Here is a 26,565-nt window from a genome sequence, read left to right on the forward strand (position 1 = left end):
GTAATTTCATGTGAAGATCCAAAACATACTAACTTACTTTTCCATAGGACAAAGGAGCGGAAATTGGCCATTCAGCCCATCGAGTCTGACTGCCATTTAATCATGAGCTACTCCATTTTCCCGCTCATCCCACCTCCCCGGTCTTCTCCCCATAACCTTTGATGAAAATGAAGAACCTATTAAGAAGTAAACCATGAAAGTCTTCAGACATCGTTGTTGAAGTAAAAACATCTATAAGTCTCTGCCTGAAACGATCTGGCCTCCACAACTACCCTCTGGCTAAAGAAATTCCTTAACACCTCTCAGCGGATGCCATACAATCCTGTTCCATGTTCAACTGCATGTTTCACTGAAAGGAAGGTATAAACATTGTGAAAGATGGATCATCCCAATATTGAGAGCTGTCTGTTTACAAAAGTGGACCAGAGCTTTGATGGACCACATATTCTGTTGCCGACCAAACAGGAATGTCAGGATTCCTTGGAAATTCATGATGCCTCTCACTCTCCACAGAGATGCAGAGAACCCCTCAGTCACTCCGGCTCCACAAAGATAAAGAGAAAGCATTGAGAAGAGAAAGCAGATGAAAGAAGGGAAACGTGAGACTGCAGATGCTGAAATCAGGAGCGATAATCTAGTGCCCTCGCTACTGCCCTCCAATTTACCTGGGCATTTTCTGACACTATTCTCCCCTTTCTAGATCTTTCTTTCTCCATCTCAGGAGCTATCTACTGACATTACTGTGGTCAATAGAGCCATCTCCCACTTTTCCCCTGTTTCTTGAAGTTCCGCTCTCACTATCCACCCGTCCACAGAGAACAGGGATAGGGTTCCTCTTGTCCACACCTTTCACCCAACCAGCCGCTGCATTCAGCACATCATCCTCCATCATTTCCACCAGTTGCAACTTGATGCCACCATTAGACACATCTACCTCTCCCTACTCCTTTCTGCTTTTGCTTCCTGAAGGATTTGATTCCTCGCTATCCACCTCTCTGTGACCTTGGTACTTTCCCCTGTAACCCTTCTCTTACGCCTCTCTCACCGCCATCCAGGGACATAAACAGCCTTCCAAGTGAGGCAAAGATTCAGTGTATCTCCTTCAACCTCATTGAAGTGCTCCCAATGTGGCCTCTTCCTTGTTGATGAGACCAAGTGCAGATTCTGGGACCATTTTGCAAAGCTTCTATGCTCTGTCCACAGTGGCCATCCTGAGCTCCCAGTTGCTGTCATTTCAGTTCCCATTCCCACAAAAACATGTTCAACCTTGGCTGTCTCCACTGCCAGAGTGAGGCCCAACACAAACTAGAGGGCCAGCAACACATCTTCTACCTGGGAAGTGTACAGCCAATGGTATGAACATTGAATTTTCCTCTATCAGGGAATGAGCTCCTCTGATCTTTCCCTTTTCCCTCCTTCACTTTTGTCCACTTTTTCACATGCCCCTCCCCCGGCCAACATATGTTCTCACCCCCCCCCTCCTGTTTCCATCCTCTTCCACCCACATTTCACCAACAGAGGTTCCAGCAACTCCCCCCCCCCCCCCCCCAACCCTTCAGTTCCATCCACGTCCAATGTGTCCTTTACCACTTCCTTGATGGCTTCCATTATAATCACCTTCTCTACATCAGATTCCAGCACTGATTGCCTTTGTTTCAACTCAACTCCACCATGCTGTCTGGTCATCTTCAGCTTCACCCTGCATGGCTCATCTGTGTCCACTTAAACCCCTTTTCATTCCCTTGCTTCTCTCTCCATTTGTCTGGCACCTGCCAATTAACTGCATCCATCCATCATCCACAAGCCCTCCCTGGTTCACCCAACTGGCCCCTTTCCAGCCCGTTCTCATTATACTGGCTCTCTGCCCCTCACTCAATCTCGATGAGGGGCTCCAACCCATTCTTTTTCTCCCACTGAAGCTGTTCGACCTGCTAAGTTCCTCCAGCAGTTTGTTTTTTGTTGTTGTTGAGGCAACAAGGAAGTGATCTGTTTGGCCACTGACACCTTCTAGTCCCCACCACGGGAGAACACCCAGAATTTTAACTGGGCTGACTTTTGCAAAGTGAGCGGAGAATGTCTGCTGACCCATTTTGTAAGAAAAATACATTTAGTTTATGGTTCACATGTGCTGTTGTATTGCAGCTGGCCTGATCTTGATACTGTAATATCAGGTTCTCGTTTTAACTTGTGCCTACCACTGTTAGCTCTTCGGGCACGTTGACACCACAGCCACCTCCTGGTTTAATCTCAGAGCCACATCTTGCTTCACGTTTTGTTTACCCTCAGCCACATTCTTTGATTTACCACTTGAAGTGAATAGAGTACTTAACCTCGTGACTCCGAAGAATTTCAGGAATTCCCGTTACTCTTAATTGGAATTGTTTGTCGGCTAGCTCTGACTTGACCAGACGGAAGGCTCACAAATCCTGAGGCATTCCTCCCTCGACAGTTGAGCTGAGCTGGGATGGTTGAGCGGGCGGGTATCCATGCATCAATTGCTTGTGGGATATTTCACTAATGCAGGATGGTTGATTGGGAGATTTTGCAGAAAGGAAAACAGTTTTGGAGAATCTAAAGAGCTATTGATGTGGTTTCTGTAACAGGGATGCCAGTGTGGTGATATGTAATTGCACCACTAGGTCACCATGGGTCATCCCAGTGACCTTGTCTATAAAGCAGTCCAGAGCTACAGTCTAGCCTTCCAGGTTCGTCTTGCAGAGAGACAAGGCCTCTTAGTGTACATATTAGTTTATTAAAGCTGACTTATACTCGCACTGCAGTTATGGTTATTGTCAGCACAGCCAGAACCAAATGTCTTTATATATTTCAAATCTTTTAAGTTGGAGTGATACAGAGAGATTAAGTCACGTGTGCCCTGGTTGCTAAAGGCATTTCATTCAGAGACAATGGTGAAGACATCATGATTTCAAAATGTTGGTCTCTCAAACTTATTTTGATCAAAGTTCATCTGATAACTACCCATTCCAATTTATTCTTTCCTCAACTTCACTCTTAAATTCATACATTTTTAACACACTAAAAGGCCAAACTTGCCTTGAATCCAATGACTGACTTCCCTCAGATTTCTTTGCTTCTTTTCCTTTCTGGGAAGGATGCACATTGTCCCGCACAGATCATCAGATGAACATTCGAATGGAGCAACTCAAGTAGGTTGTCGTAGAAACCCACCCCTCCATTACGAAAAAATACAAAGCAGGCAAAACATAAACGTGAGCAAACAATGGAGCTGGTGGAGGAACTGAGCGGGACTGCCAGCGTCCATGGGTAGACAGGGTCAGTCAAAGTTTTGCTGGGGGGAACTCGGTCGCTGACGCAGGTCAGGACCCTTTATCAAAATGTCAACCTGAAATATCTGCATTACCTGGCTACATAGGAACAGAAAGTCATCATTCATACAGTCATATCGAGGTCAATGTGGCATCAGGGGGAAAGTATTCCTACGTTAGGAGTCATAGCAGGTGGGAAGATGGCTGTAGTTGCTGGAGTTCAACCATTCCAGTTCCAGGATATCGCTGCATGAGTCCCTCAGATTAATTTTCAATTCAGCATTAGTTAGCTGCTTCATCAATGGTCTTCCTTCTGCTTCATCAATGGTCTTCCTTCCTTCTTGAGTTGAGAAGTGGGGATCTCCACTGATGATGTCACAACAGCCAATTCCAAACTTAACTAATCAGCAAATGAAATGGTCCACTAATTGTAGCAGCAGAACCTTGACGTCATCCAGGCCAGGGCTGATAAATGACAGGCACCATCCAATCCAGCAAGGTGCCAGGCGATGACTATCTCGAACCATAGAGAGTCTGGTCACATACCTTTGTCAATCAATCACCTTCCCATATCTGAGTCAAAGGCGGAGCGTGCTGGGGCCAATGACTCACCTTTGGACTTCCCAAAGTTTCATCCACCATCTAAAAGGTTCAAATCAGGAACGTGATGGAAAATTCTTCATTAATTCTCCAATGAGAAATAGTTTTAATTTGTCAAATTTCTAGATTCAGGGAAGGTTCCATTCGCTTGGAAATGATCAAGAGAAGTTCTTTCATTCAAAAAAGGAGAGAACCAGAAAGCAAGGAAAATTAGTGGGTGAAACACAAAAGTCTGCAGACGCTGTGATTGTAGTCAAAACACAGAAATACTGGGAGAATTCAACTGGTCTCGCAGCATCCATAGGAGAGTCCAGCCTTGAGAAAGGGCTCAGGCCTGAAAATTCAATCTTATATCTTTACCTCCTTTCAATGCTGAGAGACTGACTGATTCCTTCAACATTTCTGTGTTTTGACAGCAAGAAAATGTAGGTAGGTAGGTAGGTCCAACATGGAGAAGCTATCGTTAAAATTGTTGTAGCAGGACAAACTTAGAGATTTTAAAGTAATAAGGCAAAGCATACATGCTTTTGTGAAAGAAATAATGTTTGAAAATAAAATCTTATTGTGTAGGAGATGGCATATTGGCACAGATGATTGGTTGGCTAACTGGAAACAGAGGACAGGCATAAAGAACTGCTGGAGGAACTCAGTGGGTTAGACAGGATTCATGGAAGGTAATAGATTGGGAATGTTTTGGCCTGAAATGTCGACTGTCCATCGGCAACAATGGCTGTTGCCTGGCCTGCCGAGTTCCTTCAGCATCTTGCGTTTTGCTCCAGTTTTCCAGCACCTGGAGTCTCCCTTGTTTATATCCATGGGTGGAAATGGTCTATTAACATGTCACGTCTGAACCTCTTATCAAGACCTCAAATGTTGACTGACCATTTTTACCTACGGATGCTGCCTGCCTAACCTGCTGAGTTTCTCCAGCAATTCTTTGTATCCTCAAGATGACAGTGTCTGCAGCTTTCGTGTTTCACACAGGCATAAATGTGTCCACTTGGCAAACAAGTGGTGAGCCTCTGTGATCAGTCCTGGGCCCCCAAATTTTAACAATTTCTATAAATGACACAGGTGAAAGCACCAAAGTTATGATTGCCAATTTGCTGATGGAAAAAGGAAGGAAAGAAAGTAAAAAAACATAGAAACATAGAAGATAGGAGCAGGAGTAGGTCATTCGACCCTTCGAGCCTGCTCCGCCATTCAACGAGATCATGGCTGATCTTAAAGTTCAGTACCCCGTCCCCGCCTTCTCTCCGTAACCTTTAATACCCTTATACTGAAGAAAGAGATCTAATTCCCTCTTAAATAGATTTAATGAACCTGCCTCTACTGTCCTCTGTGGCAATGAATTCCACAGATTCACCACCCTCTGGGTCAAGAAATTCCTCCTCATCTCGGTCCTAAATGGTTTGCCTATTATCCTCAAACCATGGCCCCGGGTTCTGGATTTTCCCATCCTTGGAAACATCCCATCTCCATCCATTCTGTCCAGTCCTGCCAGAATTTTATAGGTCTCTATGAGATCCCCTCTCAATCTTCTAAACTCCAGCCAGTACAATCCCAATTTGCGCAATCTTTCCTCCTAAGTCATTCCTGCCATTCCAGGTATCAGCCTGGTGAATCGCCTCTGCCCTCCCTCCATTGCAAGAACATCCTTCCTTAGATAAGGTGACCAAAACTGCACACAATACTCCAGGTGGGGTCTCACCGAGGCCCTGTACAGCTGCAGTAAGGTATCCTTGTTCCTAGACTCAAACCCTCTTGATATGAAGGCCAACATACCATTTGCCTTTTTAACCGCCTTCTGTACCTGCATGCTCGCCTTCAGAGACTGGTGTACAAGTACCCCTAGGTCTCTCTGCACTTCCCCATCTCTTAATCTATTGCCATTAAAATAGTAATCTGCCCTCCAGTTTGTATGACCAAAGTGGAGAACCTCACATTTATCCACATTGTAGTGCATTTGCCATGTATCTGCCCAGTCCCTCAATTTATCCAAAAGTAAGTTGAGAGAAGACTATAAAAAGAGCATATGGACATGTTAAACAAGTGCCTATCTGTAAATACTTGTCCATCAGCACATCTGAGCACTTTTGTGTGGTTACGTAATGATTCGTGTGGTTACATAATGATTTGTGTCTGGAGACACAGGAGGCTGCAGATGTTGCAATCTGGATGCAGGGACTCCATCCAAAGTGCTGACAATTCCTTTCTCACCCTAGATACAGCCCCACCCCCTGAGTTCCTCTAGCCATGTATTTTCTGTGTCTGTGTTTGATCTGATCGTAGACTTCAGGGTGGAGTCCACTCTCCCATCCTCATCAAGGACACTGAAGCGGAGACAGTAGATAGCATTTCCAACACCTCTACTTAAAAGGCTACGGGTTCAGTGTGTCCCTTGTGTCTCCTAACATCCTCTACTGGTGCACCATCAAAAGGCTTCCTGCTGGATGCATCGCAGGATGGCACAGGATCTGCTCTGCCCAAGATCAGAAGAAGCTGTGGAAGATGTTGAACGAAGCTCAGAGCGTCACACAAACCTCTCTCCCCTCCATGAGCCAACATACTGAAGGATCCATCCCACTCCTCTCACATCCTCATACCGGTTAGAAGATTCCAGACTGACATCGCACTCCAGCAGGTTCAAGGACAGTTTCTTCCTGCGCTCATGAGGCTCCTGAATGGACCTCACAGAGATGCTTTCATGCTGCCCTTGCTCGATGCTCATTGATCTTTTGCTGTTAAACTACAGATTGTTGAACTGTATATTCTTGCTCTTCTACTTTGTACTGCAGTTCACATGCTTCATTTGACTTGCTGGACTGCTCGCAAAACAAATCCTCACTGAACCAGGTATAACGTGATGATACACTTGAAATTGAACTTTCATTTCGCTACTGAACTTTCCAGCTAATCTATGATCTGCTGTCATATTTCTCCACTATCCATTACTCCACCGATGCTTGAATCATCAACAAACTTAATTGGCTCAGGAACATGTGGTGATCTCTCTGGCTAAATTAAGCGGTTACTAGTTACAGAACTGGACAAAATACTGCTTGGAAGTTTTTAAGACCACATCATCTTCATAGAAAGAATAACTTCATGAACAACAGTGCACTCCATTTAAGCACAGACCACATTTGATCTAAATACCCCAAATAGATGGTCACTTGCACAAGGCACTTTCATGATTGCACCGTGTCCTCCACCTGAGAACGTTTACAAAATCACATGCATGCAAATCACATGAGGTGGTCCCCTGACATAGTATTTGGAGTGAATTCCTCTTGTGTGGGTTTCAGTGATTCTTTGTTTCCTGTTAACAGAGTACATTCTTTGCCTTGAGTCGAGCAGGTACTACCTGCAGGCAAGTGTGCTGTCGATAGGATTGAGCCATTGTCAACATCTCATTTTGAAAACAAAAAGCATTGAACTTGTGTTGGGGAATGTGAGGCTCTGAGTTTGATTAATCATTTACCAGAAATTTGATATGATGCTGGCAATAATAGCAAGGCTTCTGAGGTTGAGGTGGTCAGATGTACGCTCTTCTGGTCAATTATGGTGAGGACAGGGCCCTCATTGATATCCTGACAGCAAGACCACTGCTATAATCTTTGCACTTTCAAACAAGGTGGCATCTCGCGTGAGGTAGGAGGTGGAGCAGCAGAGAGCCTCGGGTACAGCAGTTAAACCTTCAGTGTACAGAGTCGATCGGCTCACAAAGCACGTTTCAGCTACTGCAAGACGCAACTTGAAGAGAGAGCAGAAAGCAGCCAGGTGAATGTCTGGTGAGAGGAGGGGAGGGAAGGGAGGAGAGGACGTCTGATGGACTGGGCCAGGTGATGTATATGATGGTAAATAACAGGAAGGGATGTGGGAAGGTAGAGAGAGAGAGAAAGCAGTGGTGTTGGAAAGTGTCAGCGAGGAACATGGTAATTTGGCAGCTGTGAATCAGTGAGGGGCTTGGGGAACTTGTAAACTATGGTTATAATATAACTTTAAAGTTATGAGATTCTGTGCTTCCAGCAATATTAACGAGCAATCTCAGTTTCAAGTTGCAACAGAGAATATTCCTTGATTTTAACTTGTGAGAATACTTAAACCAAATTAGATTGTTGCTTTAATTTCCTCCCCCCACCAAACCTGATTTTCAGGTGAAATTGGTGAATACTTTCTGCTGTCCCAATGGTTGTCAGCTGTTGTTTTGACAATACAGATAATGTAAATCTTTGCTGATTACTGCTGCTCTCTGATGGCAGCGTTCCATGTAGAAGTTTTCAATGTTGGGGAGAATTTTGCCTCTAATTTCCTAGGCTGTGTCCATTACCCGTTGCAAGGCTTTCTGCTCAGAATTATTGGTGCCTCCATACCAGGCCGTGATGCACCTGGTTAGCTCAATTGCCACTACACATTTGTCTGGCAAAGTTTCCGATGACATACTGAACCTCTGCAAACTCCTGAGGCACTACGTGCTTTCTTCACGACAACATTAGTATGTTGGGCCAGGAAAGGCACTCCAAGATAGTGACTCCCAGGAATTTAAATTTGCTCACCCTCTCTACCTCTGATTTCCCCCCCAAATGTTCACAATCATCTCCTTGGTCTTGGTGACATTGAGTGCAAGGTTGTTGTCAGTCCACCATTCAGCCAAGTTTTCAGTCTCCCTCCTGTATTCTGACTCAACACCCCTTCTTAAACAGCCCACAATGGTGGTACCATCAGCAAATTTGTAAATGGTGCTGTCGTACTAAGCAATGGGTGTAAAGCGAGTAGAGCAAGCAGTGCTCCAGAGCAGATGGAGATTGCAGAGGAGATGTTCTTGCCAATCCACGTTGATCCATTTGCATAGTGGGCTGTTGAGGCTCAGGCCGTGGAGATGATCAGTTTTGAGGGGATGATGGTGTTGAATGGTGAACTGTTGTCGATAAAGAACATCCTGAGGTGTGCATCTTTGCTGTCCAGGTGTTCTAGGTTAGTTTGGAGCTAATGAGATGGCATCTACTGTGGACCTATTACTACAATAGGAAAATTTGAATGGATCCATGTCGCCGCTCAGACAGGAACTGGAATATGAAGAATATATTCCTGATGAAGGGGTCCAGCTTGAAACGTTGACCATATATTGCTTTGCAAGGACGCTGCCTGGCCCACAGAAGTTCTCCAGCACTTTTGTGTGTTGCTCCAGGATCTACAGTACTGGTGTTTCTCTACCTCACTGCCCCTGTTCTCTCCTCCTCTACCAGTGCCACCTCTCACTGGGCCTGGGTTTAGTGCCACAAACTATTGGCTGACCCCAGTCTTGTTCTTTGGAGAAAACAATTGAGAGAAGTATTCAGGTAAGATTAGAGTTTCCTTTATTGTCATGTAGATAAATGTACAAACTTTGTTGACTTTTCCTTGCCCGGGAAGGCACATAAAGTGGCACCACTAGCCCAGCACCCTATGAGAAAGAGAAGGAGAAGCAAAAGAGAGTCCCTTCAGAGCCATCGAGTGTCCAGTGTCACCTCCTCCGCTGGCACTGCCTCCTGTCCAGTCCAGTGGTGAAATGGAACTCCAGGCATCTGAGTCACCCTCCTCAGCTCCTGGTTCTGAACCCCTGATATGATTAGGAAACTGTTAAAGCCCAAAGTTCTTTGGGAGCCTTGTTCACCATCGGCACCCTCACCAGTCCCGATACTGGTTTGTGGTGACTGTCTATCATATGCAGAATCGGCATCTGAACAAGTCTGATTGGGGGGAGGGGGAAAATTAGGGTAAGTGCAGGGGGGCACAAACTGGCATTCAAAAGCTCACTCAGCAGTGGGGGTGGAGGCGGGTGCCGTACGTAACATGAACCTCCTCCCCGTGCCGCCGTCACACTTCCCTCTGACACATTTCTATCACGTGGGCGTTAGTGACACTAGTTCTGCAGGTGTGGGGGGCACAGTAACACATTTCAAGGGGCAATGCCCACGAATCCACCCTCCCCCTTGGCGCCAGCCATTTACATTTGGCAGATGCTTCTTCTGTAACATAAATCAAGAGGCTGGTCTGTGAATAGGTTCATCTGTCAAAGATCCCACATGGATGAAGATTCCTGGAGTGACTTCTGGTCAATCTTTTGAGAAGAAACAAGGCTGATGCATTTTTAAAGAGCAATCAACTCAACAGAGTTTTAAAACTTTCTGTAGTTTGTTCTTTGCCGTTGCTAAATTAGGACCAACTTGACATTCGATCAGTTTACTCTGTCATCAGTGTATAATGATGGAAGATTGGTAACCATGCTATTGTGGCATTTACACACCTGACACCTCCAGAGATGGTTGTGGTTGTTGGAGGTCAATCACCCCAGCCCTGGGACATCACTGCAGGGGTTCCTCAGGACAGAATCATCGGCTCATCCATGGTCAGAAGTTGGGAACGTTCACGATGATGGCACAAATTCCTCGGTTTCTCAGCAAGCCAGCATTGAACAAAATGGGCACAGTGCCACATCGAGCGGAAAGGATGCCTCATAGCTCCAGTGACTCATGGTCAATATTAACCCCGCGTGCTGCCTGTGTGAAGTTAAGCCATTTTCCCCGTGAGTGCCTGAATCTCCTCAAAGCATTGTGTTCTCTTCCCAGAGATGACTGGGCTGGTAGGTTAATTGCTTGCTGTAAATTGCCCTAAGTTGTGTAGGTGAGTAAAATATTCTGGGGGAGGGTAATTGCAATATCCTCAACAACAAACTCAATCAGAGATTCATTTAAGGACTCTTATTTTTGCACTTTATCAATTTTTTTCTCTCTCTGTATTGCACAGTCAGTTTATTTACATCTCTTTATTTGTTTACATGTGTACATTGAGGAAGGTTTAATTAGTGTTAATTCTGCCTGGCCCACAGGAAAAAAAAATCTCAGGGTTGTAAGTGACAATAAATGTGAAATCAGTTGGGATGAGTGTAAATGGTGTTTCATGATTGGCACGGACTTGATGGGCTGAAGGCCTTGTTTCTCTGCTTCATGACTCTGGACTCACAATATTTGAACATGAGCTGATGAATGGCAAGTATGATTCCTGCCGCAGAACTCTCGTGCGATGAGATTTTCCAGTCAGAGTATCCAGCCACCTATCCTTGCATTACCATCACCGACTCACCATCAACATCCTGAGGTTCATCAGTGACCAGAAACTCATCTGGTCCGGCTGCAGAAATACGTGACGGCTAATGGGCTGGCTATCCCATGGCGACTGCTTCATTCCTCCACTCCCCAAGGCTTTTCCAGTATCTCCGTGGGATGACAGAAACATGATGGAATGCTCTCCACTTGAATGGACGGGTGCAGCTCCAATAACATGCCAGATGGATGCTTGGTACCCCATCAGTTGCTGAATTTTCGTTCTGAACACCACTGGCACACTGTGGCTGAAATGTAGATTTACGACCCACAACGACTTGCCTGGACTATTCTGCCAATCTCTCAGACCTGTGACAATGACCATCAAGGAGGACAAGCCAGCATGGGCACAGAAACACCACAATCTCACGTTCCCCTCCAAGTTGGTTCACCACTTGGTAATGAGCAATAAACACTTCTAGATGTAAATCTAGAAAGGACACCTTTATAAAACATTGACTTTTGTTTGTACAACATTATGGATTTAAAGTTCTTCCATCTGAAATGCCTGTATCCCCCAAAGAGGCCAGTTCTAAAATAGTTTTAGGGATTGGCTATTAAGCAATGCTGATAGATCTTCACACTGGTACAGTGGGTCTCAACCTTTATCATTCCACTCGAAGAGCCGACATGCCCTTTTTCTACGCTGTAAACAGCCAGCTCCCCACCATGACTACCAGCCCCCCCACATCTCCATCGGGCACACAAAACTCAAAACGGTCAACCAGTTTACCTATCTCGGCTGCACCATTTCATCAGATGCAAGGATCGACAATGAGATAGACAACAGACTCGCCAAGGCAAATAGCGCCTTTGGAAGACTACACAAAACAGTCTGGAAAAACAACCAACTGAAAAACCTCACAAAGATAAGCGTAGACAGAGCCGTTGTCAGACCCACACTCCTGTTCGGCTCCGAATCATGGGTCCTTTACCGGCATCACCTACGGCTCCTAGGACGCTTCCACCAGCGTTGTCTCCGCTCCATCCTCAACATTCATTGGAGCGCTTTCATCCCTAACGTCGAAGTACTCGAGATGGCAGAGGTCGACAGCATCGAGTCCACGCTGCTGAAGATCCAGCTGCGCTGGGTGGGTCACGTCTCCAGAATGGAGGACCATCGCCTTCCCAAGATCGTGTTATATGGCGAGCTCTCCACTGGCCACCGTGACAGAGGTGCACCAAAGAAAAGGTACAAGGACTGCCTAAAGAAATCTCTTGGTGCCTGCCACATTGACCACTGCCAGTGGGCTGATATTGCCTCAAACCGTGCATCTTGGCGCCTCACAGTTTGGCGGGCAGCAACCTCCTTTGAAGAAGACCGCAGAGCCCACCTCACTGACAAAAGACAAAGGAGGAAAAACCCAACACCCAACCCCAACCAACCAATTTTCCCCTGCAACCACTGCAACCGTGTCTGCCTGTCCCGCATCGGACTTGTCAGCCACAAACGAGCCTGCAGCTGACGTGGACATTTACCCCCTCCATAAATCTTCGTCCGCGAAGCCAAGCCAAAGAAAAGAAAACGGTTATATGGTTATACCACTTTAAGTACTCCCTATGCCATGTTTTATTTGACAAATGATAACACGTGATACAGTGCATTTCCAACATACATCCACTTTGAGATACGACCGGTTGGTCAGAACGGGCGTAAGTTGAGGAGCACCTGTACTCAATACTGTCCTCATCCTGATGACCACTTTTGGGTGTGGCTGTATGTGGAACCAAAGTACGAGGGTATCAAGTGCCCCTCTGCGCCAGGGTTGCATTTGTCCCAGAATCTGTGATGGGCATCAGGACCATGGTGCAGCAAGATCCTGCACTGGTAAATATAACCTGGGCCTGGCAGTCTTCAAACTGTTCTGCATGGCCTAACTATGCATCACGTGTCTGATTATAATGTTCTGGGAGTGCAGCTATAAAATCAGAATTGTGTGACTTTAAACATTTCTGTTAAATAGCCTTGAGACTTTGTTTAATAGTTATTGTGGAAGGTGTTGGATAAGAATCTATCCCCAGCTCCTTCATCATATTCTAATTTAATGAAACACCAAAGTCTGTGGACGGTGCAGTTGTAATAAAAACTTACAGCGTCCATAGGAGGCAACGCTAGATTACCGATGTGTCGGTATGAGCCCTTCTTCAAGGAATAAGCAAAAAAGCAGGAAGGTGTAAAAATAAATACTGAATACTAGTTGGGGGTGGGAGGGAGGGAGAGGGGTACTGAGTCCAGACCAGCAAAAGGTGTTCATTAGAAATGATAAGAGGAGAGGTGAGAATTGATTTTGGCTCTGAAAGGAGACAAAGGGAAATGGAAAAGACAGAGAGAGAGAGAGAGAGAGAGATCTGAGGGAAAGGTGACGGGGGGAGGGGGGGGACTGGAAGGGAAAGCCAGAGGTGGACAATCCAGTGATCATTGGGGGATCAGAGTTGGAGAAGGTGAACAAATTTGGGTTCTTGGGAGTCACCATCTTGGATGATCTTTCCTGGACCCAACACACTCATGGCATCGAGAAGAAAGCACGACAGCACCTCTAATTCCTCAGGAGTTTGCGGAGGTTTGGTATTGTAGAGCGTGTCGAAAGAATCAAAGGCTTGTTGATCCAAACCAAGGCTTTTATTAACTAGAAGACTGGAGCATATCACGTGTCGGTCTGGCAAGGAGCAACCCTTTAAGACCCGCCAATAGGCAGGTCCTGTAATGAAGTCCACTGACAAGGTTTGTCGGTGAGCCCACCCCTGCAGTGACATATCTAGTGAAAATAGTGCCCCCTCGTTAAAACTTACTTCAACCCTTCACCCTATAACTATCCCTCACTGCTGCCATTCATTTTCCCTTCCTTACCTGTCTTCACCGCTGTAGAACCCTAATAGTTATATCCAACTTTATGTTGGATATATTGAGATATTGGAAAATAATCTACACCTTTAAAAGCATGGCAATCATTTCAATGGAAAAAAAAACCCTCTGCCTACTTCAAAGCCCACCATTCACTGAATGAAAGTAGAAAGCAGCATTCCCTGGGCTGGAACAGAGTGGTCAAAGTTAAAGGTGTTGAATGGCTGTCGCCGTCTCCGTGGGTGCCCTCTCTTCCCTTCAGTGGAAAGGTGACTCTTGGAGCCAAGCACCCAGTGGGAGAGAAGTAGAAAGTAGAAAGATGCCGAAGCCCATGTTCGAACTCTTCCTTCAGCATGTACCCTCCTCGGCCCTGGCTCCAATAGGGGAAGGGGAGGGTTCAGAGTCGGGCGTCAGAAGTTCCGGTCACCTTCCCTCGGCAGTTATAGTCAAAGTTCTAATGCCAATTATTCTCTCACTGGTCTGAATAATTCAGAGGCTGGTTTGAAATAAATCAGACAAGAGGCTTGGGGCGGGGTGAGGGGGTGAATCATTTCCAGGCTATGTCGGCAGTGGCACCCCACTCCCCCTTCTAGTGTCACCCAGGGCATGTGCCCTGGCTGCCTTACCCTAGATATGCCTATGCACCACTGATGCTGTGTGCCCACGTGGTGCAGCTGCACCAGGAAACTACAACATCCAGGCCACTCTGACCTTTGATTAATTCTAAATCGTTAATAGACCTGTAGTGATCCTTACAGCATGCCACTTGGAACAGTCCAACAGCCAGAAAATATCTTTATTACAACTTTTATGAACTCTTTATGCATTAATTTGTTATCTCAATCCTGTGGACCGAACTTCCTTGCTTTTAAATTAAAATTTTTAAAAATATTTTGGCCCATGAACTCATGCTGCCCAATTACACCCAATTGACCAACAACCCCTGGTACGTTTCAAACAGTGGGAGAAAACCAGAGCTCCCAGGGAAAACCCATGCAGACACAGGGAGAATGTACGAATTCATTTTGTATTCTACATATCTGTGCATGAAATCCTGGGCTTGATACACACTTGGGTGAAAGTAATTTGAATTTCTTACTGATTTTTCAACCCACACTGACATGTCTGTCCATGGTCTCATGCATTGTCAAACCGAGGCTACTCTCAAATTGGAGGAATGCCTAATATTCTGTTTTGGCACTCTCCCACCAGATGACTTTCACATTCACTTCTCCATTTTCCATTCAGCTCCTCCCCATCTCTCTTTTCCTCCAATTCCCCACCTCTGTTCAGAGAACCACCCCCCCCTCCCCACTGCTATCAGTTCTCAGCTTTTTTCACTCTGCCGTCCCACCCATTTCTACCTGTGGTCCTTCCCCACCACCCTTCCTCCCTCCTGTCCTCTCCTCTCTCTTTACTCAGGCACTTGCCTGCTTTTTGCTCAATCCTTAATGAAGGGATCAGGCCTGAAACAATGTTTCCTGGTTGACCTGCTGAGTTCCTCCAGCATTTTGGTGCATTTCTTTCAGCTCGGATGTTTTACAGTGATGGAACCCGACACACTTCACTTATCCCATTGTCTCTCCATGTGTGCATACTCTTCTGCAGTCCCTTTATAATCCACATGCATCACGCATCAAAGGCACTGTATGAAATATTCTCCATGAAAGGAATTCAGTTCTCACTGGCTCTCACTTTCCTTCCCTCTCAAGGTGTAGTGTTTTTTTTTAAAAAATTATTTTTCACACTATGAACCATATTGACCAAAATACACATAAACTTTTCCCTCTTGAATATACACAGTGTCATTTTCTCCCCTTTTCCCCCCTCCCTTCCCTCCCTCCTTCCCACCCACCCACTCAACGTTCAACCTAGATGATACATTAAACCCATTAAACCATGACATCACACAATGAAAATAAACAAGAAAATGGTGTCCTCTACTTTTACACACTGGGTCGGTTCATTTCGTCTTCTTCTTCTGTCATTTTAGGGGGTGGGGGTCCACGGTAGGACTTCTCTGTTGTGTTCCATGTACGGTTCCCAAATTTGTTCGATAGCCTGAGAATACAGCAATGGTACATAGAAATGAATGTATTCCATTGGAAAAAATAACCTAGAATTTAAGAAATAAGATCGCAGTATTCGAAGGTGTTTGAAGTTGAGCTATCTCCATCTGCTCACAAACATAATAACCCAAGGGGAAGGAAATTCCTGTGAAGCCAGTTTACTTATTATAGTTTACAGCTCAAGCATGTGTTTAAATGTGCCTTAAATCGGAGCTGCTGAAGTTGCTTTGAGAGTGCAGGGCACGGGCCCAACTTTTGTGTGTGTGCGCTTGTTCCTGGCTGACTCGCGTGATCCTTCAAAGAGTCCGTGATAGTTGTAAATTGATTTTGCATGTGTCAGGAAGGTGAATCTCTCCCCAGGAGAATCAATAATCTGAAATTCAAAATGAAAATTGCAAGTATGCCTGTGTTTAGACGAGAGAATAGGCTGTAGAGAAATCAGGAGGGGAATGGGACTAATGGGAATGTTCTGAGAGTTGGCATCGACTTGATGGCCAAATAGCCTCCTTCTGTGAGGTAAGAAGTCCATAACTGTGCACAGTAACACAGGCACTGTCTCACCTAGTCCCTAAGATAAGACTTCAGTTACTCCTGTAATTAGACCTCCTGTAATGAAGGCTAACATACAATTTACACTCTTTATCTTGTCGTGGTCATGGGCTTACCTGCGACGGGAGCGGAGCCGATCACTGCTGAGGTGCCACGCAGGAGGAGTAGGGCACATGCATGGTTGTGTTAGGCTTATGTGGGATGGGTCTTGGACATAGCAGGAGGAGAGTGTCAGGATCAGCCAATGAGAAGGTCAGAGGGGTTTGATTGGGTGATGTTTGGAGAGATGAAAAATGTAGTGTTGTCTCTGGGAGGAACAAAGAAAGTCAACTCCACTTTGTGCTGAAAGAATCAAGTGAGTGTATTCTTTAACTGTGTGAAAACTGGGCAAATCAATGTTACAAGTGGTGACCCTGTGAGGTTCTCAGCAGCTTCTAGTTTAAAATGGAGAATGATGAGGAGAAACCCCTTACAGGGAGCAGTTGGGAAGGTCAAACTGGACATCCCCCCCCCCCTTTATTAATAATGGACCAGCGTGGTTCACAATCTTCAAGGCACATTTCTCCACCTTCAGTGTGACAAGTCAGAAGATGAAGTATGGTTTACGTGTGGCTCATCCTCCAGAGCAGATTACCTGCGAAGTGGAGGATGTTTGAGTGAATCTGGATGGTTATCTCCCATACGACGTACTATTCTGAGGCGTACTCAGCCATCTAGGGAGACTCGTATTGCCGAGTTACTGGCTGATGCCAGCCTAGGTAATAGGCAACCATCACAGAGGCTAAAGAGATGGCACAGACCAGCTGGGACAGTGGTGCAGGGGATTTTTGGAAGCAGAAGTTCCTTCAGTATTTACCTCGTCAAGTTGGTGAGTTTATTTTTTGAGCTTCTACCCTCGAAGAGTTGGCCGACCTCATTATGTCCAGGACCTCCACAATGAAGATAGAAGGATTGGTTACTTCCCCTAGTCAACAGGAGCAAACGAGTTGGAGAAAGTGCTTACTGCACCTTGTGAAATGCCAGCACCTTATCAATCGAGGGTAGCACCAGCACCTCATCAATGGAAGATGGCGCCAGGTATCAATCGGAGATAACTGAGCTGGAGCAGCACTGACTACGCAGGTCCTGACTTTGGGCATGCAACAGAATCCCTTCCATCAACTGGTTGAAGGACGGACGGTGTTTTTGTTGGAAGCATCGGAGATTTGGTGCTGCCTCCTGGTCCAGTCAGCCCTCCAGACTGTTATGCAGTGGGACAGATTCATTCAGTTGTTGCCTTGCATGGTTGGGGTGGCGGTTGTCGTGGTCATGTGCTTGCGTGCGTCAGGAAAGGTGCCGGATGCCGCTGATGGCATAACCGAGGTGATGCGCGACAGTAATCGCGTGCATGCACGGGTTAGTTCAGAAGGCTGTATACGTTGTGATGGATCTCAGATGCAGGAGGAGGAGGAGGAGGAGGAGAGTGAGAGCGTCAGGATCATCTGTGTGGCAGAGAGCCAATGAGAAGGTCAGAAGTGTTTGGCTGGGTGCTGTTTGGTGGGACGAAGAATTGTTTCTGTGGAATAAAGAGAGTCGACTCCATTTTGTGTAGACAGAAACGAGGGAGAGTATTCTTTAATTGTGTGTAAACTGGGTAAATCAGTGCAGCTACAATAATTTGTGACACCTCTTGCGTGTGGGCCTTCCGTGATATGTAGCAGCGTACCAGTCACAGCCCAAGACATGCCCTTCAGTGCACAATTCCACATCAATCTAATCCTTCCCTACCTGACACCCACAACACCAATCTCTCACCATTTAACAGCCCCTCCAATTTCACGTGTACCAGTCTGGATGGAGCCCAGGCTTCCCCATGTCCTTGCCCTCCCAGCTTGTCCTCCTTGCATGAGGCCTTTTCACATTCTCCATACTCTCAATCCTACCTAGTTTCATATAGGCAGTGAATGCAGTCAAGGGGTGCTGCATCAAGGGCAGGGATAGTGAATAGTTGGGCTCATCACAGCCCCACTTGTCACAACCAGTTCTTGAGTCAAGTCAGTATATTACCCTGAATTCCATGTCGTCTCACCTCATGTGAGTCCTCATTGAAATCCTTTCAGAAATCCGAATGCTTAACATCTGCTGGTTCCCTATTATCTATTCTACTATTACGCCCTCAAAGAATTTGAACAGAACAATCAAAGACAATTGACTTTTCATAAACTTATATTGACTTTTTGTTTTCTCTAAGCTTTTCAAAGTTACATGGCATCATTACAGTTTCCACAATATTCCCTGTCACTCGTTTTCTGTTCCCTGAGCATCTCACTTCGTGGTCTCCTGCAAAATGAGGATTCATTAGAATGGTTTTGATCTGTTGGGGTTCAATGCTCTTCATGTCAATGACTATCCCACATTCCCGCCGGGAGTTGTGCAAACCCCTGCCTTCAGTGGGTGATCCTGCAGCAGTGAATTACCCTGGGGTGGGCATGGAGAGGCTGCCCACGATTGCTGGGGGATCAGTGTGGATCATTCACTGGCACCGTGAGTATGGGAGTGTCTCAGCCCTGCAGTCATTCCCCCCTCCTTCTTTTGGATGAGATGGTCTGGAGACATCAACATGGTTAAACAACTCTCATCGGTGGCTGCTGGCCATTGAGCTTGTGACTACAGAGAAATCTCTGCTATGGTGGCCAAACAATGTGAGGGAGAGACATCAAGTGGGAGCTCATGAGAGAGGCCATTTGATCTGCGTGGCAAATAAAGATCCCAGGGGTAGTATTTCATAAATTGAGGATGTCTCTGTCAGCACCAAATTAAACTAGATTACCAATTCACTTTCACATATTTGGGTTTTGCTTTGGGAGTCCAGGACACAATGTTCTGAACTTCAGACAACTAGTTGACACAGGCTGTGGGTTTGCTGAGAACGTGTGGAGAAGGATGCAAAGGTCTTTGTCGCACTTCATCCCCAGCTGCAGAGGACTCTCTGAGCTATGGGCTGTTCCAGGAGATGCTGAAAGACCATCAACTCAGTGAAAGATGCTTTTTGGTCTGCTTGAGGCTTGTTGGTCTTCCAGCACAGTGAGATATCAGTGATGGAATGCTGCTAACTGGCACCTTCTCGGCTGCAGGGTTATGTGCTGAGACACACTGAGGCTTGATGTGGCCAACGGAAGGCTCTGTGTCGAGGATCCTTCGGGCATAGGTCCTTGGATTCCATGTCTCTGAATGAGCCTGCCATTGTCAAACTCCTTACTAAAATTCACGTTCGTGACATCCTCTGTGCTACCTTCGTCAATTTCTTTTGACACATCTTCAAAAAAACTAATTTAGGCTCTAGAGGCTGGACCTTCCCCTTACAAAGCCATGTTGACCATTCCTGAGAAATCTATACTTCTCTAAATGCTAAACATCCTGACCCTAAGAATCCTCACCTTTGACACAAGACTCACTAGTCTATAATTCTAAGGATTTTCTCTCTTAACTTTCTTAATCAAGGAGCTGTGGTTTAATTTTTCAAAACCCTGAGATCCAAGGAAGGTACCATTTGACTGCAGTAAAAACACAGAAATGCTGGAGGAACTTGCACCATCCATCGGAGGTACCGACGTTTTGGCCTTTACTTCCTATGGATGAAGAGAGACCTCCAGCATTTCTGTGTTTTTACCACAATCTCAATGTCCGCAGATGTTCGTGTTTCACTCCATTCAATTTGAAAATAGCAAATGTTCAAAAGCAGAGAGAGACAGAAAGCAGGAAATTATTGGCCAGTTGGCTTAATATCTTTATTGGAAAAATGTGTCGGAAACTATGACCAAAGAAGTTATTGTAGAGCAGTTAGAAACATTCAACATGATCAGAGTTTGGCAGTTACTTGATGAGCATGGTGTGGGAGGTAACCAGAGATGGGAAGCAATGCAGAGTTGAGGTTAGTACAAGAGCAGCCACAATTGTATCAAGTGCTAGGGCAGTACAGAGACGACATGGTTTGCTCTAATTTGTAAGTTCATGATAACTAAATGAAAACTGAAGTGTGGTTGATGAGCCATTTATGTTAGAATAAACGGTGGTGGGTGCACAAAGTATCTCGGGTGCATCCCACACTTGTACTGTTCAATAAAGTGTATTAGGATGGAGCATTCTGTTCATGTTGTTTATTTAAAACCATAATGTCATTCAGTCGAAGGCTTTGGTGAGGTCAACAAAGGTGATGTAGAGTCCTTTGTTTTGTTCTCTGCACTTTTCTTGGAGCTGTCTGAGGGCAAAGACCATGTCAGTGGTTCCACTGTTTGCGCGAAAGCCGCACTGTGATTCTGGGAGAATATTCTCGGCGACACTAGGTATTATTCTATTTAGTAGAATTTAGTAAAGGGCTTTGGCAAATACTAGAGCGCATCAGATGTCCCCCAAAGTTCCTCAACATGATTATCCAACTGCACGAAAACCAACAAGGTCGGGTCAGATACAGCAATGAGCTCTCTGAACCCTTCTCCATTAACAATGGCGTGAAGCAAGGCTGTGTTCTCGCACCAACCCTCTTTTCAATCTTCTTCAGCATGATGCTGAACCAAGCCATGAAAGACCCCAACAATGAAGACGCTGTTTACATCCGGTACCGCACGGATGGCAGTCTCTTCAATCTGAGGCGCCTGCAAGCTCACACCAAGACACAAGAGAAACTTGTCCGTGAACTACTCTTTGCAGACGATGCTGCTTTAGTTGCCCATTCAGAGCCAGCTCTTCAGCGCTTGACGTCCTGCTTTGCGGAAACTGCCAAAATGTTTGGCCTGGAAGTCAGCCAGAAGAAAACTGAGGTCCTCCATCAGCCAGCTCCCCACCATGACTACCAGCCCCCCCACATCTCCATCGGGCACACAAAACTCAAAACGGTCAACCAGTTTACCTATCTCGGCTGCACCATTTCATCAGATGCAAGGATCGACAATGAGATAGACAACAGACTCGCCAAGGCAAATAGCGCCTTTGGAAGACTACACAAAAGAGTCTGGAAAAACAACCAACTGAAAAACCTCACAAAGATAAGCGTATACAGAGCCGTTGTCATACCCACACTCCTGTTCGGCTCCGAATCATGGGTCCTCTACCGGCACCACCTACGGCTCCTAGAACGCTTCCACCAGCGTTGTCTCCGCTCCATCCTCAACATCCATTGGAGCGCTTACATCCCTAACGTCGAAGTACTTGAGATGGCAGAGGTCGACAGCATCGAGTCCACGCTGCTGAAGATCCAGCTGCGCTGGATGGGTCACGTCTCCAGAATGGAGGACCATCGCCTTCCCAAGATCGTGTTATATGGCGAGCTCTCCACTGGCCATCGTGACAGAGGTGCACCAAAGAAAAGGTACAAGGACTGCCTAAAGAAATCTCTTGGTGCCTGCCACATTGACCACCGCCAGTGGGCTGATAACGCCTCAAACCGTGCATCTTGGCGCCTCACAGTTTGGCGGGCAGCAACCTCCTTTGAAGAAGACCTCAGAGCCCACCTCACTGACAAAAGGCAAAGGAGGAAAAACCCAACACCCAACCCCAACCAACCAATTTTCCCCTGCAACCGCTGCAATCGTGTCTGCCTGTCCCGCATCGGACTTGTCAGCCACAAACGAGCCTGCAGCTGACGTGGACTTTTTACCCCCTCCATAAATCTTCGTCCGCGAAGCCAAGCCAAAGAACGAAAGATTGTCATTCAGCAATAGTTATTTCGTCTTCTTACTGAGTTACTAATTTGTGGTTCTGATTTTTAAAGCTGCTGTAAGGATTTTACCATCGATCTCATGATAAGATGTGCCTCTGGCTTCACATGTGCTGGAATACACCCTCATAAGAAGAGAGACAAGCTGAGTGAAGCTGATTCTTATCAAAGAGAACTGCAGTGGTCAGGATTAAGAAACGCTGGGGGCCTGGTGTAGGAAGGTACTCAAGAGGAACGGATTTGTCTTTTTGAGCAGAACTGACCTTTCACCAAATTATTTCTGAGATTTTTCACTTTGATACGTAAATATTGAGGTGGAAGTGTGCATGAAATCCAAATCTTTCCGATTGAAAGGACCAAGAAGTCAAATAGTCAAACTTCCAAACTCTTATTGAAGCTTTCAGAGAAGATCATAAATCTCAGGCTCAGGGGCTGAAATCACTGTTCAACAGATAACTTGGAAATGGCTTAAATTTTGTAAAAGTTCAATTTTCAATTTTAAAAATTATGACATACAGCATGGTAACAGGCCATTTTGGCCCATGAGTCTGTGCTGCCAAATTTACACTCCATTAACCTACACCCCTGGTTCATTTTGAACAGTGCTAGGAAACCGGAGCCCCTGGAGAAAACCCATCTAGACACGAGGAAAACGTACAAACTCCTTACAGACAGCGTGGGATTCGAACCCCCATCCAGTCCTGATCACTGGTGCTGTAAAGGCATTGTGCTAACCATTACGCCAACTGTGCCACCTTTCACCCACCGTGCCACCCTTTGTGATGGAAAAAAAAATGATTTGAGGAATTTTACTGAACTGCAATGATCAAATGTATTGAGTTTTGTACAAGATTTCCCCAGAGTAAAATTATCCCTCACTATGTCTGACACTGTTGGTGCCCCTCAAAACGAGATGTTATCCAATCTCTTGGCCTAGATTTCCTCTATGGAATATATCGTGTCTGATACCATGTACAGTCCATACAGCCATTAAGGTGCACAGCTTTCATTTTCCTGTTGTGACAAATTTCATGTACTGTGTTCTCAGATTAAAACAGTGGTTCTCAACCTTTTTCCACTCACATCCCACTTTAAGTAATCCCTATGCCATCATGCTCATTGTAAGTGGGAAGGGAAGGTTGAGAACCACTGCTCTAGACCCAATTGTTACTGAAATATTTTGCTTGAGAAAAATTGTCATTGGCCCATTTCCTTTGGAGTTCTGAAACCGTGCACATAACGAGTCAATGAGGTACAATTAAAACAGTGGCTCTCTATCTTCCATTTCCACTCACATACCTCCTTAAGCAATCCCTTATAATCACTAATCACAGAGCACTGATGGCAGAGGGATTACTTAAAGTGGGATGTGGGGGGGAAAGAAAAAGGTTGGGAACCACTACTCTGGAGCTATGCCCTTTGGGAAATGACTTAACCTCCTCAAACATTCCAAGTGATGTTGAACTAATGGAAATTTTCATCTCATCAGTCTGGTCACAGTCCAAAAATAGTAATAGTGTAGTGTTCACGCTACATGAGCTTGGAGAAGAATGACAGGCACACCAAAGCCTTTGAAAAGAAAACTGATTTATTACTCTGGCCGTCGCGCTTATGTGGGCCCCTGGGGCTGATGTCAGGGCCCCATAACCTGTGGTGGCCTGCCCCTCCATCACGGGGGAGGAGTGGAGACTGACTTGTTACAGACCAGAGATGCCAGTTTCAGTCAGTCGTTCGTAAAAGTCTTCTCTTTACCGCCGACGTTGAGGATGAAGGTGGAACCATTGTCCCTAACGATCTTGTTGGATCATTGTAAGGGTGGTTTATGTATGTCCCTTCTCACAAACACGTTCTGACAAGTCTTTAGGTCCTCTGGGATGCTATGCTTTGGCTGGCCATGTGGTGGGGGTTGCCATGGGACCAAGGACCCTAGTTCTCGAGGGTCACCACGTGGTCTTCCGGGTGTTTATTGGGGGCCAAAAACTCCCTGGGACCATCTCCACCACCGAGGCATTGAAGACCTCTTTCGGAGTGGTACGAATTCCCAACGGGACCCAAGGCAGTTTGTCCACCCAGTTGGGACCCTTGAGCTGGGCTACCAAGGCTGCCTTAAGGTACCTGTGGAAGCACTCCACCAACCTGTTGGCCTGTGGGTGATACGCTGTGGTATATTGGGCCTGTGTCCCCAGAAAGTTAGCCAGTGCTGCCCAGAGTCCAGTGGTGAATTATGCCCCCCTGTCCGAGGTGAGGTGCTCTTGGACCCCAAATCAGGTCACCCATGTGTCACTGAGTCCACTAGTGCAGGTTTCTGTGGTGGTATCAGCCAGTGGGACCACCTCCAGCCACCTCATGGAGCGGTCCACCATGGTAAAGAGGTGTCTCGCCCCACGGGAAAATGGTAATAGCCCCACTTAGTCAATGTGCACGTGGCTGAACCTGCGCTGCACCAGCTCAAATGTCTGTGTGGGTGCTCTGGTATGAACCTGCACTTTGGAAGACTGACAGTTTGTGCAGGTCTCAGCCCACTGGCTGACCTGTTTATGGAAACTGTGGCATGGATGGCAGGGTGCGCCAGGTTGTGGATGGCTTCAAAAACCTGGTGCCTCCATGCAGCCAAGAAGATAGGGCGGGGGCTGCTGGTAGAAATGTCACACACAGTGTCAGGTTACCTCGGCCGACCAGGACATCCTCCTCCCTGAGACTGGAGACAGCTGTCCTATAAGCGGGGATCTCAGGATCTTGCTGTTGTGCTTCAGTGTGGGACACGCAATTGACCCCTTCGGACAGGCCGTGTATCAACTCGATCATGGGGCGGGACAGAGCATTGGCTACCATGTTGTTTTTCCTCGTGATATACTGAGTGTCAGTAGTAAACTCGGACACGTAGGACAAATGACTCTGTTGTCAGGCCGACCATGGGTCCGATACCTTATGGAAAGTGAAAGTCAGCGGCTTGTGATTGGTGAAGATCCTGAATTGCTGGCCTTCCAAAAAGTAATGGAAATGTCTTACCACCAGGTAGAGCGCTAACAGCTGCTGGCCAAAAGAGCTCTATTTGAGCTCTGGGGGGGGGTAGAGGTTCCTGCTGGAAAAGGCCAGGAGTTGCCACTGGCCCTCGATGAGTTGTTCTAGCATGCCCCCTACTGCCGTGCTGGAGGCACCGACAGAGAGAGCAGTAGGTACCTCCAGTCTCGGGTGGACCAGGAGGGTGGTGTTGGCCAGCACGTCTTTGGCATTCTGGAAAACCCCGGAAGATTCATTGTCCCAGTTCATGTCTTTTTCAGCATGAAGAGGGGGGCACATGATGCTGGTATGAACCTGTGGTAAAAGTTTATCATACCAGCAAATTCCTGCAGTCCTTTCATCGTGCATAGTTTAGCAACATGCCAGACTGCCTCAACCTTCTCGAGGAGGGACGTGGACCCGTGCCTGTTAATCCTGTGTCCCAGGAAATCGATGGTGTCCAGACTGAACTGGCCCTTAGCGGGGTTGATGGTCAGCCTAAACTCACTCAGACGGGTGCATGGTAGTCTCAGGTTAGCAGCATGATCTTTGCAGCTGCGGCTGGCGATGAGGATATCGTCCAAATAGATGAACGCAAATGAGAGGTCCTGGGCCACTGCGTCCATCAGACGTTGGAAAGTTTGTGCCATCTTTTTTTAGACCGAAGGGCATGTGGAGAAATTCAAACAAGCCAAAGGGGGTTATGATTGCAGTCTTCGGAATGTCCTGGGGTGGGGGGGGGGGGGGTACTGGGATTTGGTGGTACCCTGGATGAGGTCCACCTTGGAAAACACCCATACCCATGCAGGTTAGCGGCAAAGTATTGGATGTGGGACACAGGATTTCTGTCGGGTGTGGTGGCCTCAATGACGTACCAGTAGTCACTGCATGGTCTCTAACCCCTTGCTGATTTGGGCAACATGTGGAGGGGAGAGGCCCGGACACCGTCAGAGCACTGCATAAGCCCCAGCTCCTCCATTTTCTTAAACTCCTCCTTTGCCAGGCTGAGCTTTTTGGGAGGGAGTCGGCGGACCCTGGTGTGGAGCGGGGGGCCCCCGGTCAGTATGTAGTGCCTTACCCAGTGTGTAAGACTGTGTCCAAATATCCATCGCAGGTCCAGCCTCCCATCCACTGAAGACATCTACTTCAGCTGGACCTGGTCAAGAAGGCAGCCAACATCACACAAAAAAAACTCCACCACTGGCATGCTCTCTTCTCATTACTACCTTCAGAGAGAAGGTACAGACATCTGCAGACAAGCACCTCTCGATTTAAGAACAGATTTTTTTGGAAAATTTTATTTTTCATTTACATTAATACATAAATATAAATCTTCATCTAACAATACAATGTAATAAAAACAATACAAAATGATATACAA

The 26,565-nt window shown here is 46.4% G+C and overlaps 1 protein-coding gene across 1 annotated transcript in view; it reads left to right on the forward strand.

Annotated features, from left to right (window-relative positions):
- Positions 1 to 7,453: 7,453 nt before the first annotated feature.
- Positions 7,454 to 26,565, forward strand: part of eva1ba (eva-1 homolog Ba (C. elegans)) — a 78,604-nt gene continuing 59,492 nt past the window's right edge. The window contains exon 1 of the mRNA XM_069895859.1: positions 7,454 to 7,670. The gene's annotated coding sequence lies outside the window, so the exon portion shown is untranslated. The remainder of the gene's footprint in view (positions 7,671 to 26,565) is intronic.

Source organism: Narcine bancroftii, chromosome 8, assembly GCF_036971445.1.
Source record: "Narcine bancroftii isolate sNarBan1 chromosome 8, sNarBan1.hap1, whole genome shotgun sequence".
Lineage (NCBI taxonomy): Eukaryota > Metazoa > Chordata > Chondrichthyes > Torpediniformes > Narcinidae > Narcine > Narcine bancroftii.